We start from the raw sequence: 18,322 nt of genomic DNA, 5'->3' as shown, positions 1-18,322 counted from the left end.
GATTATGATGATTTATTCCCACCAAAATTAACTGAGATGCCTCCGATTCACGAAGTAGATCATGAGATAGAATTGACCCCCGGAGCTCAGCCAGTAGTCCTGCGCAGATACAAAATGCCAGTTCCTGAAGCCATCAAACTCAAGGAATAGCTTAGATAGCTGTTAGAACAAGGGTTAGACAGCTGTTAGAACAAGGGTTTGTAAGACCCAGTGTTTCACCTTGGGGTGCGCCAGTTCTCTTTTAGAAAAAGAAAGAAGGAATGCTAAGACTCTATGTGGACTACAGAGGTCTTAATCAGTTGACAGTTAAGAATAAGTATCCTATCCCCAGAATTGATGAGCTTCAGGATAGGCTAAGTGGAGCCCAGATCTTCACAAAGATAGATCTCAAATCAGGGTATTATCAAATCAAGATTAATGAGCAAGATATCCCGAAGACAGTCCCATCAATACTTGGTATGGGCATTATGAATTCATTGTCATGCTGTTTGGATTGACAAATGCCCCAGCTACATTCAATCCCCTAATGCAGGACATTCTCAGAGAATACTTGGATGATTTTGTTCTTGTTTTCTTTGATGATATTCTGATTTACTCTCAAAGAATGCAGCTGACCATGAAGCTCATGTCAGAAAAGTTCTTGAGATTCTAAGTGTAAGATTCCTCCCCAGCCTTCGAGGTATACAGGAGTAAGAATCTCCCTTTCTGATCTTATAATTATTTCCTCTCTAAAATAAAAGAAAGTTTCTGTTTAAAAAAAGGAAGACCCTTTTCCTAGAATACTTCTCAGGAGTCCCACCTGTTTTAAGGATTTAGAATAATGAGTTTAGAAGTGAGAATCGGTGTTTTGGATATCAAGGTTTTGTTTTTCATTCGAGTACGGCTCAAAAGAAGTTCTTTATCTCTTGGGGAGTATAAGAAGTTATCCCCCAGATATTGTGACCCTTATATCTGAATTCAATATGAAAGTAGGTGACTTAGCCTACAAGCTTCTTTTATCTCCTCATCTCAAAATTCCTAATGCCTTCTATAGAAAAATGTGTCAAACACAAATCATGGAAAGACGGTAAAACTTCAGTGGCAAGTTACAGTTGGCTTCTAGGTTACGCTAGCTCCTTCCTTTATATAAGTCATAACTTTTACTTCTCGCTCACAGTAATCTTACTCCCATCAATCTCCTTTCTTTCTTAATCTCCTTCATGGCTTGGCAACAGGAATTAGTTTTATCCATGATGATTTCTCACCTTCAAGACGCAAGAGAGTCTATGAAGAAAGATTTTATAGAACAGTATGAGCGCTCACTTTTCCCTCACTTGGGAACTTCTGTAGCGCATACCAAATGGCGGACCTATCAAGACATAACTAGGGTAACACCCTTGGGTCAGCAGCACTTTCGTAATAATGTCCGCTTGGCCATGGTTATTGAAGCCTTGGGTTTGGGTCCCCGATACTACTGCGTCATGAGATCAAGGCATCTTGGGTTTTCTGAGTGGGTCTTCTTACTGGCGTGTTTTCTTCCTCATGAGAAGATATGCCTTTACCCCGTTTTTGGCTTGCCTCTCAGAGGTCCTTTTGTTAGATCACCTCATACCATTGAGATAGGTGCGGCAATAACCAGCAGAATCATTCCCATAGATGAGTTACCCTATACTTGTGCAGCTTGTGAGGACTGCTTTTGTGACCATATGATGGACGGGCTTATGGAAGTGTAAAGAGTTCTTCTATCTTTACTGTATAAGTTCCGAGAATGAATAAAGTTTAAATCTTGTTCTTATTTTGAATCTTGCTCTCTTTAAAGCTTTTCTTGGTGGTTAATCTTGATTAAAATTTTTCTCTAAGTCTCATATTCGTGCATCTTGCGAATTTACACAAGTTGCGAGATGAGGACATCTCGCGTTTTTTAAGTGAGGTAGAATGTAAGATTCCTCCCCCAACCCCCTTTTTGATGTCTAGTATCTTCCCCTGTAATCAATCCCTCTTCAGAAATATAAAGACCTTGTTTCTAACTGTTTTAACCTAGAGAGAGAAAATATTCTAGAGAGAGAATATTCAGATTTTGAATATTTTTGGATAGAAAAATATTAAGATGAATTCCCCTGAAACAGAAATTCAAAAAGAATTTTCAAATGTGCAATTGGAATTAATTGGAAATAGGTATAAAGAACCTTAGTCTAAGGGTCTAGATTTTCAGAAATCTTTAGAGTATGGTCCAATTAAGGTTCCTATGGGCCAATAGCATCAATACATGTGTAGGGAGGAGATACTGTAAGATCCCTGTTCCCACCGAGCAACGGATTCAGGATACTGGCAGCGGAAGTAGCACTTCTCGCGCGGGACAGGGGTCCCATATTCGGGGCCTCACCCACGGATATCCGGATAAGAGACTTATCCGTCGATTGTTCCAAAACCGAACCCGGAAAAACTTCCTTTATCAAAAAGCACAGGCGATTCCACCAGGATAACTTTTTACTCTAACGTAGTCAAGATCATTTCTGATCGAGCTGATCCAATTGTATCTATAAGATACTTGGTCAGATCAAGGAAGAAACTTGCACTTGGATCATTGGGATCAATGCTTTTTTCCCCATTCAAGAGGCACAGCCGTTGATTCCTATCCATAGAACAGTTACTGTCCAGGATTTATTTTATCTATCGTAGAAACAAAAGTTTGAGTCTCGATTTACGGATCCATCAGTCCAGCCTAACCCCATCCGATCCCATGGGTTAGCCAACCGCCCAACCACTGTAGTGATGGGATCCAATTAATAATTTGGTTAGGTTTTGTCCCGGGTACCAAGGAAAAGAGTTCCAAGGCCCCCTAGCCGGATGTTCATGCAAAATAAAACTAGTCACACCACTCACACACGCAATATAAAATTGCCTTTTCACAGATTCAACCAGTTTAAAACAATCCTTTAATAAAACCATAGTATCACTGATCACCATCTTCCAATTTATCCAGTTGATTCTTAATTTTTCCATCATTCCTTCATCAAAGTATCTATGGCATCATTGGCAACTAGGACGCTCACCACCTGTCCACTCAGGGGCCGTTTCCTAATCCCTAGCCCATAATACTCGGCAATATAATCACTTATCAAGATGGACTCTCGTTGAAGATCAGCAAGATCAACCAACAGATCCATGTAAAGAGCCATGGACTCATCCATTGAAGACCACCAAGGTGAATCAACCAGATCCATGCCCAATTTCAGAAAACAACTCCAACTCTGTTCCAATATCTTCCTCGACGCACGCGTGGGTATCCTAGGCGACCCAGAGCCCGCGCACCGTATGGTTAGCACCCTCTAGGATCCTTCGCAGGTGACCTAGCGCTTCACTCATAGGCCGTTTCCTTGGCCCCTCATCCACCGTATCGGAAGCTCACCATTTTAATCGCACCGAGGCTGGTCAAGACCTCGGCCTACCTTGCTATGCGAGACGTCCTTCATTAACTCTCCGTCAGCAGTTGCAACTTTTTCAATTAGGTCTCCACGCCTTAATCACAAGATGGTCACAATGCTTTCCCAGCAATCTTGACATAAAACAGTCATTTATAAACAGCATTTACAAACAGTCACAAAATACAGTTTCTATATTAACTCTCATTTTTCCACATTATCCCTCATCAATCCACATTGCTTATTCCACATTCCAGTTATATGTGTACTCATCCCATCACATCATTTTCCATCTCATCACTTCAGATTCCTTCACATCACATATCATATATTCACATCCATACATATATCTACATCCACATCCACATTCACATCCATACATCCACATCTACATCCATACATCTATTTTCACATCCACATCTACATGCACATTCATGCATCCACATCCATACATCCACATCTACATGCACATTCACATCCATACATCCACATCTATATGCATACATCCACATCTCTATGCATACATCCACATCCACATTCACATTCACCTCCATACATCTACATCTACATGCATACATCCACCTCCACATTCACATCCACATCTATACATCTACATCTACATGCATACATCCTTTATACACCTACATCTACATGCATACATCCACATCTCCATTCAAATCTACATCTCTACATCTACATCTATATGCATCCATCCACCTCCACATCTCCATTCACATCTACATCTTTACATCTACATCTACATGCATCCATCCACCTCCACATCCACATCTACATCTATACATCTACATCTACATGTATACATCCACATCTCCATTCACATCTACATCTATACATCTACTTCTACATGCATCCATCCACCTCCACATCCACATCTACATCTATACACCTACATCTACATGCATCCATCCACCTCCACATCCACATCTACATCTATACATCTACATCTACATGTATACATCCACATCTCCATTCACATCTACATCTATACATCTACTTCTACATGCATCCATCCACATCTCCATTTACATCCTCATCTACACATCTATTTCTACATGCATACATCCATATCTCCATGCATACATCCATCTCCACATTCACACTCACATCCATACCTCTACATCTACATGCAAACATCCATATCTCCATGCATAATAATATTCTTTTAATTGATCTAGGATGATAGTTCCTAGAATATGGTAGGAAGTCCTCTTTTTATGCTTTGAATAAAATTATTTTATGCGTAATTTCTATAAAAATTTTGCCATAGCTCCGCTACTATGACTGATAAATCTCAATTTTTTTCTAAGGGATAAGGCTCATTATTAAAGAAATAATTAGAATGGTCTCTAATTGGATCATCAATCCATAATGGTCTCTAATTGGATCATTAAGAAAATAATTAGAATGGTCTCTAATTGGATCATCAATCCATAATGGATTGAATCATCAATATACATAAACTAAAAGCATAGAAAAAAGCCATTAATTTGGCCTCAAGCATAGCTTAATCTTGGATTAAGGAAAAGCCTTATGAAAAGCTTCATTTGGATTGAAGAGGGTCATGAGTATGACCATTTCTTAAGTGAGAAAGAGAGAAAAACCATTAGAATTAAATATAAATAGAATTTTATGTAATTCTTTACTATCATTAATTAATTAACTTCAATAGCATTTCAAAAACCATACCAATTAAGCTTCTCAAGCTTGAGAGGGGTTGAGAAGAGAGAATCATTGAGAAATTATAGAAAAGATCATAATTCACTATACTTATCTTATAATTTGCTTGATTCTTTGTTCACAGTAGAGGCCCCCAACCAATCAATTGGTTTAGTATGTTGATGGAGCCACCAATGGGGATTGAAGAAAGAGAGAAGTATCAAAAATTAGTGAATTATTAAAGAATTCACAGTTCTTGGCTTAGGTAGAGTAGAGTAACAATGCATAAGACATTATATTTTTTTCAACAAGGGGAGGCTTCTATTTATAGGAAAATTTGAGCTCCTAACCAAACAAACTGATTCTAGAATTTTCCAAGTCAGTTAAGTCACTTTTTGACCATTTTTAGGTCAGTTAAGCTAACTTTTTGGAACTAGACTTGAATGAGGAGAGAGGAGAGATGAAATATCTCAATTTTTATGAGTTTAAAACTCATTCAAGCATGTGAAATATGCACCTCCTTTAAAGAACTCTCCTTCCTTACATATGTGTCATAGTTTTTTTTTACTAATAAACCTTGTACATTTTCAACTCTTCATCTTATGTGAAATATGCACCTCCTTTAAAGAACTCCCCTTCCTTACATATGTGTTTTTTTTTTACTAATAAACCTTGTACATTTTCAACTCTTCATCTTATGTGAGCATTTACTCATTTTTGGATACCCAAAATATCTCATATTTTTAATATTGCTCATAGTTTTTTACTAATAAACCTTGTACATTTTCAACTCTTCATCTTATGTGAAATATGCACCTCCTTTAAAGAACTCCTCTTCCTTACATATATGTCATAGTTTTTTTTTAACTAATAAACCTTGTACATTTTCAACTCTTCATCTTATGTGAAGTATGCACCTCCTTTAAAGAACTCCCCTTCCTTACATATGTGTTTTTTTTACTAATAAACCTTGTACATTTTCAACTCTTCATTTTATGTGAGCATTTACTCATTTTTGGATACCCAAAATATCTCATATTTTTAATATTGCTCATAGTTTTTTACTAATAAACCTTGTACATTTTCAACTCTTCACCTTATGTGAGCATTTACTCATTTTTGGATATCTTCTTTTTACAAATTGGATTTATCTCCTCCCTACACATGTATTGATGCTATTGGCCCATAGGAACCTTAATTGGACCATAGTCTAAAGATTTTTGAAAATCTAGACCCTTAGACTAAGGTTCTTTTTACCTATTTCCAATTAATTCCAATTGCACATTTGAAAATTCTTTTTGAATTTCTGTTTCAAGGGAATTCATCTTAATTATATGAGATATTTTTCTATCCAAAAATATTCAAAATCTGAATATTCTCTCTCTAGAATATTTTCTCTCTCTAGGTTAAAACAGTTAGAAACAAGGTCTTTATATTTCTGAAGAGGGATTGATTACAGGGGAAGATACTAGACATCAAAAAGGGGGTTGGGAGAGGAATCTTACATTCTACCCCACTTAAAAAACGCGAGATGTCCTCATCTCGCAACTTCTGATAAATTCGCAAGATGCACGAATATGAGACTTAGAGAAAAATTTTAATCAAGATTAACCACCAAGAAAAGTCTTAAAGAGAGCAAGATTCAAAATAAGAACAAGATTTAAACTTTATTCATTCTCGGAACTTATACAGTAAAGATAGAAGAACTCTTTACACTTCCATAAGCCCGTCCATCATATGGTCACAAAAGCAGTCCTCACAAGCTGCACAAGTATAGGGTAACTCATTTATGGGAATGATTCTGCTGGTTATTGCCGCACCTATCTTAGTGGTATGAGGTGATCTAACAAAAGGACCTCTGAGAGGCAAGCCAAAAACGGGGTAAAGGCATATCTTCTCATGAGGAAGAAAACACGCCAGTAAGAAGACCCGCTCAGAAAACCCAAGATGCCTTGATCTCATGACGCAGTAGTATCGGGGACCCAAACCCAAGGCTTCAATAACCATGGCCAAGCGGACATTATTACGAAAGTGCTGCTGACCCCAGGGTGTTACCCTAGTTATGTCTTGATAGGTCCGCCATTTGGTCTGCGCTACAGAAGTTCCCAAGTGAGGGAAAAGTGAGCGCTCATACTGTTCTATAAAATCTTTCTTCACAGACTCTCTTGCGTCTTGAAGGTGAGAAATCATCATGGATAAAACTAATTCCTGTTGCCAAGCCATGAAGGAGATTAAGAAAGAAAGTAGATTGATGGGAGTAAGATTACTGTGAGCGACAAGTGAAAGTTATGACTTATATAAAGGAAGGAGCTAGCGTAACCTAGAAGCCAACGGTAACTTGCCACTGAAGTTTTACCATCTTTCCATGATTTGTGTTTGACACATTTTTCTATAGAAGGCATTAAGAATTTTGAGATGAGGAGATAAAAGAAGCTTGTAGGCTAAGTCACCTACTTTCATATTGAATTCAGATATAGGGGTCACAATATCTGGGGGATAACTTCTTATACTCCCCAAGAGATAAAGAACTTCTTTTGAGCCGTACTCGAATGAAAACCAAAACCTTGATATCCAAAACACCGATTCTCACTTCTGAACTCATTGTTCTAAATCCTTAAAACAGGTGGGACTCCTGAGAAGTATTCTAGGAAAAGGGTCTTCCTTTTTTTAAACAGAAACTTTCTTTTATTTTAGAGAGGGAATAATTATAAGATCAGAAAGGGAGATTCTTACTCCTGTATACCTCGAAGGCTGGGGAGGAATCTTACATTCTACCCCACTTAAAAAGTGCGAGATGTCCTCATCTCGCAAGGTAGAGGACAGCTCTTATTCTTAAGATCCAATTTTATTCTGGGATTCCTTATATTCTGGTCTACCCAACAGAACACTGGGATAAATATCCCTTATATAGAACTCATCATTAAATAACAATTCATTCAGATTATATCATTCATATCTTTAACATGATAATGGTCCATTAGACCGAAAAGTTTCCTTCGGAACATTCCTCCACACGGAAATTTCAATCAAGCAAGTTCTCAATTTGACATCCCTTAACTTGATCTACCGGTCAAGTATTAACAATAGCAATCTGACAGCACAACCCACTAATCTCATAGTGATTTGCTGAATTCGTTATCATCATTCTAGTTTATGAATATCATCACAGGGACTCGTCCCATTCCCCCTCATTGTGGTTTCATTATATTTCAACTAATTTTTAAAATCAACATTTTTCAATCAGCATTTTCAATCAGAATCCAAATCAATTCATCAATTCTCAAACAGAATTAAAAATCATATCAATCACATTCAAAATCATCATCTGGATAGCATTAACACTTATAATTTCAAGTCTTAGATTTACTCGTATATACTGTCAGTAAAGAGCTGCAATATACTCTCGGTATATACGGGTAGTCACGGCCCTTGGAATTATAAGGTAAATACTATCATGTCTAGGCCTCAAGCAAGTCAGGGATTCTATATAATTGCGGTACTTCCATCTGAAGAACCAATTACCAAATTATGAATTTCAGTTTGAATATCAAATTGTATGAATTATATCACACAATTATAACCTTTTTGTGTTTCTTGATAAAGTTTTGATATATTTGTCTTCTCAGTTGATCTTTATTAACCAAAGGCTCTGATACCAACTGTAAGATCCCTGTTCCCACCGAGCAACAGATTCAGGATACTGGCAGCCGAAGTAGCACTTCTCGCGCAGGACAGGGGTCCCACATTCGGGGCCTCACCCACGGATATCCGAATAAGAGACTAATCCGTCGATTGTTCCAAAACCGAACTCGAAAAAACTTCCTTTACCGGAAAGCACGGGCGATTCCACCAGGATAACTTTTTACTTTAACGTAGTCAAGATCATTTCTGATCGAGCTGATCCAATTGCATCTATAAGATACTTGGTCAGATCAAGGAAGAAACTTGCACTTGGATCATTGGGATCAACGCTTTTTTCCCCATTCAAGAGGCACAGCCGTTGATTCCTATCCATAGAACAGTTACTGTCCGAGATTTATTTTATCTATTGTAAAAACAAAAGTTTGAGTCTCGATTTACGGATCCATCAGTCCAGCCTAACCCCATCCGATCCCATGGGTTAGCCAACCGCCCAACCACTGTAGTGATGGGATCCAATTAATAATTTGGTTAGGTTTTGTCCCGGGTACCAAGGAAAAGAGTTCCAAGGCCCCCTAGCCGGATGTTCATGCAAAATAAAACTAGTCACACCACTCACACACCCAATATGAAATTGCCTTTTCACAGATTCAACCAGTTTAAAATAATCCTTTAATAAAACCATAGTATCACTGATCACCATCTTCCAATTTATCTAGTTGATTCTTAATTTTTCCATCATTCCTTCATCAGAGTATCTATGGCATCATTGGCAACTAGGACGCTCACCACCTGTCCACTCAGGGGCCGTTTCCTAATCCCTAGCCCATAATACTCGGCAATATAATCACTTATCAAGATGGACTCTCGTTGAAGATCAGCAAGATCAACCAACAGATCGATATAAAGAGCCATGGACTCATCCATTGAAGACCAGCAAGGTCAATCAACCAGATCCATGCCCAATTTCAGAAAACAACTCCAACTCTGTTCCAATATCTTCCTCGACACACGCGTGGGTATCCTAGGCGACCCAGAGCCCGAGCACCGTATGGTCAGCACCCTCTAGGATCCTTCGCAGGTGACCTAGCGCTTCACTCATAGGCCGCTTCCTTGGCCCCTCATCCACCGTACCGGAAGCTCACCATTTTAATCGCACCGAGGCTGGTCAAGACCTCGGCCGACCTTGCTATACGAGACGTCCTTCATTGACTCTCCGTCAGCAGTTGTAACTTTTTGAGTTAGGTCTCCACGACCTTAATCACAAGATGGTCACAATGCTTTCCCAGCAATCTTGACATAAAACAGTCATTTACAAACAGCATTTACAAACAGTCACAAAATACAGTTTCTATATTAACTCTCATTTTTCCACATTATCCCTCATCAATCCACATTGCTTATTCCACATTCCAGTTATATGTGTACTCATCCCATCACATCATTTTCCATCTCATCACTTCAAATTCCTTCACATCACATATCATATATTCACATCCATACATATATCTACATCCACATCCACATTCACATCCATACATCCACATCTACATCCATACATCTATTTTCACATCCACATCTACATGCACATTCATGCATCCACATCCATACATCCACATCTACATGCACATTCACATCCATACATCCACATCTATATGCATACATTCACATCTACATGCATACATCCACATCTCTATGCATACATCCACATCCACATTCACATTCACCTCCATACATCTACATCTACATGCATACATTCACCTCCGCATTCACATCCACATCTATACATCTACATCTACATGCATACATCCACCTCTACATCCACCTCTACATCTATACACCTACATCTACATGCATACATCCACATCTCCATTCACATCTACATCTTTACATCTACATCTACATGCATCCATCCACCTCCACATCCACATCTACATCTATACATCTACATCTACATGTATACATCCACATCTCCATTCACATCTACATCTATACATCTACTTCTACATGCATCCATCCACCTCCACATCCACATCTACATCTATACACCTACATCTACATGCATCCATCCACCTCCACATCCACATCTACATCTATACATCTACATCTACATGTATACATCCACATCTCCATTCACATCTACATCTATACATCTACTTCTACATGCATCCATCCACATCTCCATTTACATCCTCATCTACACATCTATTTCTACATGCATACATCCACATCTCCATGCATACATCCACCTCCACATTCACACTCACATCCATACCTCTACATCTACATGCAAACATCCATATCTCCATGCATAATAATATTCTTTTAATTAATCTAGGATGATAGTTCCTAGAATATGGTAGGAAGTCCTCTTTTTATGCTTTGAATAAAATTATTTTATGCGTAATTTCTATAAAAATTTTGCCATAGCTCCGCTACTATGACTGATAAATCTCAATTTTTTTCTAAGGGATAAGGCTCATTATTAAAGAAATAATTAGAATGGTCTCTAATTGGATCATCAATCCATAATGGTCTCTAATTGGATCATTAAGAAAATAATTAGAATGGTCTCTAATTGGATCATCAATCCATAATTGTCTCTAATTGGATCATTAAGAAAATAATTAGAATGGTCTCTAATTGGATCATCAATCCATAATGGATTGAATCATCAATATACATAAACTAAAAGCATAGAAAAAAGCCATTAATTTGGCCTCAAGCATAGCTTAATCTTGGATTAAGGAAAAGCCTTATGAAAAGCTTCATTTGGATTGAAGAGGGTCATGAGTATGACCATTTCTTAAGTGAGAAAAGGAGAAAAACCATTAGAATTAAATATAAATAGAATTTTATGTAATTCTTTACTATCATTAATTAATTAACTTCAATAGCATTTCAAAAACCATACCAATTAAGCTTCTCAAGCTTGAGAGGGGTTGAGAAGAGAGAATCATTGAGAAATTATAGAAAAGATCATAATTCACTATACTTATCTTATAATTTGCTTGATTCTTTGTTCACGGTAGAGGCCCCCAACCAATCAATTGGTTTAGTATGTTGATGGAGCCACCAATGGGGATTGAAGAAAGAGAGAAGTATCAAAAACTAGTGAATTATTAAAGAATTCACAGTTCTTGGCTTAGGCAGAGTAGAGTAACAATGCATAAGACATTATATTTTTTTCAACAAGGGGAGGCTTCTATTTATAGGAAAATTTGAGCTCCTAACCAAACAAACTGATTCTAGAATTTTCCAAGTCAGTTAGGTCATTTTTTGACCATTTTTAGGTCAGTTAAGCTAACTTTTTGGAACTAGACTTGAATGAGGAGAGAGGAGAGATGAAATATCTCAATTTTTATGAGTTTAAAACTCATTTAAGCATGTGAAATATGCACCTCCTTTAAAGAACTCTCCTTCCTTACATATGTGTCATAGTTTTTTTTTACTAATAAACCTTGTACATTTTCAACTCTTCATCTTATGTGACCTCATGAACTTCTATGCATGCTTCTATGTATAAAGGCCTGAGTGCATAGAGACTCGTGAACTTCTATGCATGCTTCTATGTATAAAGGCCTAAGTGCATAGAGACTCATGCATATAGAGGATTATGCATAGAGCCTCATGAGTTTCTTTGCATGGAGTCTTATGCATGAGATTCTATGCATATAGGAAAGCATTAGCCTCATGCATGAATCTCATGTATGAGCTTGATTCATGAGGAATATGCATTATATGCCTTACACATTATATGACTCATGCATTATGCATGAGCCTAATGCATATGGCCTCATGTATCAATGTAATGAATGAGGCTAATGCATAGAGCCTCATAAGTTTCTATGAATATAGGCTTATGCATGAGATTCTATGCATATAGGAAAGAATTAGCCTCATGCTTGAGTCTCATGCCTAATACATGAGGCTTATGCATTATATGATTCATGCATTATGAATGAGCCTAATTAATATGGCCTCATGCATTATCCTAATGCATGTGGCTAATGTATAAGCCTGATGTATGTGGCTTATACATTATGCATAGGCTAATTCCCCAAATGTGTTGTAGTGTTTATATTTTATCTCACCTAATATTTGAACTTTAATATTTTTACAAAATATTTTCATATAAAGTGAGCAACCCCACATAAAGCGAACCCTCTCTCTCATTATTTTACAGTAAGCCACTATGTTTATGGTTTCTGGTTCATATTTTTGTAGGTCTTTTTTTTCCCAACATCTTTCCCTTCCTTTATATATAAGTAAGCTCTAAACCCTAAACCCTTTCTATGGTTAATTTTTTTGTAGGTCTTGTGTTTTTCCCATTACCTTGCCCTTCCTATATATTCAGGTAAGCTCTAAGCCTTAAATCCTTTCTATGAATTGTACACCCTCCAAATGCTATGGGAGTGTTAATCCTATTTTAGGATTAACAAGTTTTTTCACACCCAATTATATGCTAGAACATGAGTAATTTATATCAAATTTTAAGGATGGACACACTAAACTCATGTACAAACAAGACATGAAGAAATGGTGTCCAAATCTCAAACTTGGACTAGTGGCCATAAAGGTGTGACAGATAATTAATGGTGTTTACCACCCCAAGAGCATTTGGTAGTGATCTAGGATGTGTTCCCTAGTGTTGTAATGCATTAATGTAGTATGACATGAAGACATGTTCAAGCAATATGCCAAATAAAAGATTTGGACGCCTACCCGGCCAAGGTTTAAGTGTGTGTAAATACTTATGTCCAAGGTTTAAGTGTGTGTAAATACTTATGGCCATGTATATAAGGCGATTTCTCTCATAATGCAAGGTCACTCTCCCATTATGCAATTGAGCTTTTACTCTTGTTAAAAATCCCTTTAATATTCTCTCTAATGCATGCTAGTGAGTGTGTGCGATTGATTTTATGTGAGAGGAGGGAGTAGTGCCCGTGTGCAAAAGGTGACGGTGTGACAACACTCTAACGGGAGGAGGCGAATGGTAAGCTACCCATGGCAGTGTTCAACATGGAGATCTCAAGTGTTATAAGCTCGGCCATCAAAAAGATCCCTAAGAGATGTTGAGGTGAGTGGTTCCCTCTTTGCTATGTCTTAGCCTTAACATTTTTGGCACCGCTTCTGGGGAGAAATCCCTTGGCTCTATGATTTGTTTTTCTCTAATCTAAAGTTTAACCATTTCTCACACTCTTGAATAGTAGAGTTCAACGAACGAGAGTGGGATTTTATGGAGATTTGTGTGGAAATGGTTTGGTTCTTGCTTTCATTTTCTCTCTTTCATGTGTTAATCTAGAACTTAGATACTTATTTTTTTGATGATAACTAGGTTTTTTTGTTGTATTTGATTGCATTAACATGTTAGCATTCATACTAGCTAGCTTGATTTTTTTTAAAATCATTAAAAACAAAACAAAACTCTTAATTTTTGCTTTATATTTGTTTTTTATTAGTGAAGCAAGAGATAGAAATCATACAAAAATGGGGTTTAGAGGGTAGATTGGGATCCATTGAACATATATTCATGATTTTTTTCGTAGGAGACCCATAGTAGACAATTTAGTAAAGAAAAAACATCGAAAATCTCCCAAAAATCAAAATTTTAATTTTTTGCAGTCACATTTTTGAAGACACCTACAAAATCACTTCCGTGATTCTTGAGCGATCATGCCCGTGATTATCTTCCTGAGATTCTCACCACAATTTTCAGGATTATGAGGCCCAAAAAAAGTAAACATTATCTTCTCTTGATCATCACGTAGTCACAAAAAAAAATTAGTGTGATTCTACAGTCACAAAACAATCAGCATGATTCTGCAATCACAAAAAAACTTGGCTAGCGTGATCATAGATTACGCGGTTGTATGACCATAATCACGGTGTACGAGTGATGTGATCATGGAAAAATTAGCATGTTTCTACAGTCATGAAAAAAAATTGATATGATCATGGATCATGATTGTACAACCATAATCAGGGTGTATAAGCAACATGATGACCGAAAAATCGATGGAATTCTACAGTCACACAAAAAACATTCTCACTACTCTACATAGTTATATCTATTCTATGTTCATTCTGTGTTAATTACATTCATGTTTGGACGTGGACTCGTATCGCATTGGCCACCACAGTCGCATTAGTCGCTGCTCTTCATCAAGACCGACTAGGTGGTCCAAAAAACTGACACTTTTGGGCGATCATGCTGGGAAGTGGTACGCTGGGAAGGGGAGTAGAAAATTAGAGGCTAGTTTTGAGGTTAGTTCTACTACACAGGAAGTCCAAAAAGAAAATCTAGTCAAGGTAGATCAAGAGAGTAAGTGTGCATGCCTTTGTATCGGGTATGTTCACAAAGGAAGTCATACGACTGCCCATGGACAAGGGCATGGAGAATGAGGAAAGCTCAAGTAGAGCGATGCAGTACCATCGCAAGCAATTGGAGGCCTCAGGAAGTGAAGGGCGACTACATCATCCACTAGGAAGACTTTTGGAAGGGATTCCATGCATGAAGGATCGACAGAATAAGGTACCTTTGAGAAATCAAGAGGGAGAGGGAGGGCACCAGGAGCATCAAAACAGGAGGTAGGAAGAATCGACAGTTGTGGGAAGGATGTATCTTAAATACTCAAAGTTTAAGGATAAGAGTGAGCAAGATCTAGATTGTCACATCTTCACCTTTGAGACCACCTTCTTGTCCACCCTAGCTCTATTGCTGCAAAAGACAGAGTACTTTGCAACAAATCTAGGTGGCAAAGCTACCAGCTAGTACACCCAATATGGTGTGGAGTAGTTCCAAAAATTTGAAGAATTAAAGAAGGCTTTCCTGAAAAGATTCAAGAGAGAACATACCATCAAAAAGGTATTAGAGAACTTGCAAAGGCTTACTCAGAAGAAGAGGCTAATAGAAGATTATGCGGTAGAATTCAAAGATTTCTAATGTGTCTCGATGAACCCAACAAACTTGCGGCAGCCACATCGATCAGTGGTTTAGGAGAGGACGGAGGGAAAATATCTAGATGGCGACAACCTTGTATGGTTTGGAGACCTTATCCTTTAAACAAGTGGTGGCAGGAGCAACCAGAGCTAAGGGGATATTGAACTAGACAAGAAAAGACTCCAAGAAGAAAAAGAAGGACAAAAGAAACAAGAAGGAAGAAGAAACTTTCGAGTCGAATTTTGGAGGACACCTCAGAATTAGATTCTAGTCAAGAGTCACATATGGAAGAGAGAAAGCCCCAGTAGAAGAAAGATAGGAAGGAGGCGAAGGATGTTCAAGAAGAACTGAAGGCTGCTTTAGCCAAGCTTGTTGGAGGACACACGATCCGGACTGAGACCGAACATCTGGTGCGCAAAGTGTAACAACCAGGGTCATAGAAAGGAAGAGTGCTAGATGAAAAGCACATAGCAGCCATGTGCTATCTGCAAAGCAAAACCACACCACTGACACATGTTTTTACAACACTCAGAATAGGAATCCAAGAGTGGTGGAAACACAGTAGCATTAGCCAACAAATCCCATCTGTCAAACCAAGCCACCATTGGGCTTCAAAACAATAGACCCTATCGAAGAGGAGGGGGAATATTTGGATAGCGGAGAGTTGGGTTGATATGCTACTATTTCATTGCCCTAGAGTATATCAATCCACTGGAAGAAGAGGGGGAAGATTTGGATAGCGTTGGGTTTATATGCTACTACTACATTGCCCCAGAGCATTAACAAAATGATTGCCCCAAGGCCATCAGCAGGAACTGCAAGAGGCAAGGCAGAGAGGCATACCGAACATGAACTAATGCAGCCGTGAATATGGTAAAAGTGGACCAATGGACTGGGAAAAAAGAACGTCAAAACAATGATAAGCAAGAATTTTGAGTTATGACAAAGTCGCCAGGACTTGTCAAGACAATGATAAGCTAGAATTTTGAGTTGGAATAGAAGAAAAAGACCAAATAGTGAAGCATACATAATTCCGGGGGTCTGCAGCATGATTCGGGCATGTTTTCGGCATTGCAAGGTTTCAGTAGACATTCTAGAGAGGCGTCATTTTGGATTGGTTCAGCTCAATTTTGGGTGTTTGGGTTGTGTAGCGGTAAACATTTGGTGTGCAGCAGCATCTACAGTGTCTTCAACAACATCGACCATCATACTTTTGTCGGTAACACTCTATTCTCTATTTTGTGTTAATTTTCATATACTTTGCGGGTGATTCAGTCAATTTGGCAGCCATCCAAGGTTGCATTCAGTGAATACTTAGTACTTGCAGTGTGTTGAAAGATTTTGTATTTGGTAGAAAGTCATGGCGGGCAGTAGTGATGTATTCAACATGTTGTCTTGCTGAGGAAGAAAAAACTTGATGGGACTAACTACCCAATCTGGTCCTATATGATGAGGCATGTATTGGTTGCTAAAGGCCTTTGCAATGTGGTCAGTGGTAGTGAAACTCGACCTGTTTCACAACTATCAGTGCAACCAAGTGCTGTACCTATATCTAAAGTACAATCTGATACAAATGTGGCACCTCCACATGCACCACCAATACCTCCCACTTCTCCTCAAACAAGATGGGATGGAAGAGATGCACATGAACATGCATTGCTTGCACTTTATGTGAAGCGAAGCATTATTCCTCATATTCAGTCATGTAAGACTTCACAACAAGCATTATTCCTCATATTCGGTCATGTAAGACTTCAAAACAAGCATGGAATGCACTTGCTACATTATACCAATGAAGCACGTGTTACATATCTGTGCAAATAGTTAGAGTCTGAGCACATGAATGAGGAAGACTCAATAGCCCAGAATTCTCAATGCATTGCTGAATTCTTATCAGAGTTTTGCCTCTACCCTTAGACAAATGACGAAGGGAAATCCAAATGCCTTTACATTTGATGAGCTGGTTTCAGTACTCTTGCAAGAAGAGCAATCTAGGAAAAACAGATCTAATATGTGAGTTGGTGAATAAGCTTTTGTTGCCAACCAAAAAGGCAAAGGTAAAGCTTCTTCGCACGGTGGCTATAAGCCAAAATCAAAATCCTCAGGTAAGGATGTAGAGAAAGAAGATGATAAGCCTAAAAAGAAGGGCAAGTGTCACTATTGCAGGAAACCAGGGCACTACTTACATGAGTGCAAGAAAAGGCTATAGAAGGAGAAAAAGAAAGAATCGAGGATGGTTGTGTGGCTGATGCATCTGCACAACAAGTGCAAAGAAGAAGGAATCTGCAAGTTTTTCTCAAGATGATTGGGCATGGACTGTACATTGCAGTTATGAACCTTCTGTTAATGATGCACGCATGCCAGTGGGGCAGAATCAGATGCTTGGTACTTTGATAGTGGTGCTAGTAAGCAATTACTTCACAAAAAGGTTTGTTCTCATCTCTGGAATCTGTCCCAAGTGTAGTAACCATCACATGTGCAAATGGTTCCTCATATTCTATCAAAGGAGTTGGTAGAGCTGTGCTCACTATTGCAAGTGGGGACGCATTTACACTTTCGAAAGTTTTATATTTGCCAGGCATTAAGAAGAACTTGTTGTCAGTCAGTTTCAGCCGTAGCCTTATCAGGCTTGACAGTAAAATTTGTGGATGACAAATGTATA

This window comes from Cibotium barometz, chromosome 10, assembly GCF_041138505.1.
Source record: "Cibotium barometz isolate CiBa-2024 chromosome 10, ASM4113850v1, whole genome shotgun sequence".
In the NCBI taxonomy this organism is placed as follows: Eukaryota; Viridiplantae; Streptophyta; class Polypodiopsida; order Cyatheales; family Cibotiaceae; genus Cibotium; species Cibotium barometz.
The sequence above is the reverse complement of the archived record's forward strand: the minus strand, read 5'-3'. Positions refer to the sequence as shown.